Consider the following 3,023-nt stretch of genomic DNA (forward strand, 5'->3'; position numbering starts at 1 on the left):
TAAGTTGGAAGTTAAGTTGGAAGGCATTAAGTTTAAATGATTAATTTAATTATCTTTTTTAAATTATTTCTTTTAAACTTTATTATTATTTTTTTGCTGTGTTTTTTGTTTTTAATCTGTGAAAGTTCTTGGAATTATTGGTAGATGGAGAAAAATATCAAATGCTTACATTCTTCCCAAGTAATGAATCACTGTTGGTTATAACATATGCCATTATCAAATTCATTTTTCTAAATCCAAGAAAATGTAATAGCATATCATATTTATGCTGGTGTGCTAAATGTGAGGTCATTTTTATGAGCACCTTTGAGAAGTACCTCCCCGTCAGCTGAATCCACACTATGAGAGCCACTGGTTGTTGAACCGGAATAAATTCTTTTTATCTGGAGAGATTTTATTCCTCTCATTTTTTTATATTAAGTTTTTCAATTTCCCTCATTTTTTTTTCAGTTCAAAGATGAATTAAATACCCAATTTGAGGAGAAATGACAGGTGTAAGAAAAAGGATAAGTTTAAGATAACACTTACTGATAATACCAACCTTTCTTCATCTATTGCATTTGACAGAAATTAACTTTTTAAAACTCTTACCCGTGACACTTTTATTCAGCTTAATTACTCCGCACACAGAGTTGTGTAAATTAATCTCCACTTCATATTTTGTCAAAAAATTGCCTTCATCTTTTGATAATGTGTTTCACACTTGACACCTACAACTAAGAGCAACATACTTCATTAGAGGAAGCATGTAAGTAAGATCTCTGATCACAATCTCAGCAAAAGATAATAAAGTATTTTTTTAATTGACTACTAAATTAAAAAGACTGATCCAAAGAACTGAGTGGTTGTATTTATTCCATTATGATATACAATTCAAATTACATAATAAACATCGGTTGACAAATTATAGAATGTATTAAAATGCAACATTTCAGGAAGGTGAGTGTTTCGCTTTATATATCTGATAACTAATTAGAAAGTGTCTGAGTTTCCTAATATCAGAAGCTACAGTCTTATTAAAGCCGAAGAGCTATGAAACAGTTTAGTACTTAGTGTTTGTAGCGCACAACGCAACATAGTTCAGAGGGTATTTTGGCAACTGAACCTAAGCAAGAATAGGGGCTACAGAAAAATAAGCCTTTAAGAAGTCTTTTTATTTTAGGGCTAAATTTTAACGAAATGTAATTTGAACTCACCCTTTGACATTTCTGGCTGGTTCAAAATGGTTTCATGAAAAAACTACTCTGTATTTAAAAATTTGTCATTGAATGCGAAGGCCTCACCACTTTTGAGGAAAGTGTACAAATTTTCCAAGAGGGACAAGGTAAGGAATGATAGTTGCAGATATTTATAATAGCTGGCATTTCCCCTCGCTCTTCTTGATGAGAGAGAGGCAAGAGAAATGCTGGAAGAGCTTCATCAAAATTGGTCTTGATATTTTGCAGCATGGTAGCCAAGCACTTCAGTTATTTTATAGCCCCAATCCCCTTATCCACAGCTAAACCCTGTGGGTGGTGATGGGAATTAGCTTATCATAAAGTTTCTCGGTTATGCCTTTATGATGTCTATGATCAAGTAGTTTCCACTAAGATGACAGGAGAGTTGGGGCGATGGTGTTGCACTTCAGGATATCATTTTTACACAGAAATTTTTAAATGATGCAAGACACACAGGGAAAAACCAATTATGACCACATCTGTTTGTGGGCAAGTTGGAGGTATAATCTGCCCTAATCTTCTTGTCTATCTGTATTCTATAAACCCAGATTCACCTGTGTTCGATCTACCATAACACGGGTAAAATAGTTGTCAAAGGCAGTGGGGATGTATTCCCCAGCAAGCGCATTGGTTGTATAAGTAATCAATAGGCAAGAGTTACTTGCACATCCATCTCCCACCACACACCTGACGGCCTGCATTTGGGCCAGCTGGTGGAGGGGTACATGACTCCAGGAGTTGAGAAAGAAGTGGTGAGTTGGTTAGTCCAAAGCTCAAAGCTTCTTATTTATACAAACTGCCAGGCTACATAGTTAGGGACGAGGTCCCTCCTCTGTAATACCATATGTCTGAGAGTGAAAGCTCGAGAATAAAAATATCTGACTTAAAATCCTTTATTAGGTGTCTGACATTGGAAGTTGACTTGTACCTCTGTGTTCCAATTCCCTCGTCTATCAAACAGGTAGAGAACAGTAAATATAGCTGAGTATAAAATGAGGTTATATAAGTGAAGTGCTACAAACAGAACCTTATTTTCAGTAAGTGTTCAATGCATATACTTATTAGCATTGCTACGGCTTCTCAGTTTCCCTACCACATGGCCTGAAACATCTATTATTATTCCTCTTCTCCTAGAAATTAGGAATTAGTAGCACTATCCTCTAGGGGGAACCAAAAAAAAAAACAAACAAAAAACATCAGTTACTTATCACTTAGAGGGAAGTTGTTATTCCATTTATAGTCACTGGTACTTTGCCCATAGAACAGAAGCATTTCTATCCTCTTCCCTCAAGGAGGGGCAGTGACATCTAAAGCATCGTTACTTGGGTTCACAGTGGAAGCCTAGCTCTTGGGGGAATTCTGGGTAACAACTTCAGAGCCTAAACTGAGATTTACTATACAGCGATAACCGCTATGACATTCCTCAGTCAGTTAACTGATTTTTTCATAAGATTATATTTATCTATCCCTGGGATATGGTTCTTTGATTAAATAATATGAATAAATCATTTACAGTTTATTTTGCTTGAAGAGAGAGGTTATTTCTATCAGATGTAGTTTAGATGTGGGAGAATGGTAAGAGTTTGGGGACCATCCATTACTTAGGAAAAGATTTCAATGTTATAGTGATTGTATACTAAGCTAGAATAGCAATTATGCAAAGCGTGGCCTCTTCAGAGATCAAATGTCTCACAGAAATGGTAACAAATCCATAATGCATAAGCATTCAAAACATCAGATAGTGGAAAAGGTATTCTAATCAAGCGATTCCAAATCAGTCAAAAAGGTGTATAATGAAATTTCTTA

Source organism: Pteropus vampyrus, unplaced genomic scaffold (genome assembly GCF_000151845.1).
Source record: "Pteropus vampyrus isolate Shadow unplaced genomic scaffold, Pvam_2.0 Scaffold13, whole genome shotgun sequence".
NCBI lineage: Eukaryota > Metazoa > Chordata > Mammalia > Chiroptera > Pteropodidae > Pteropus > Pteropus vampyrus.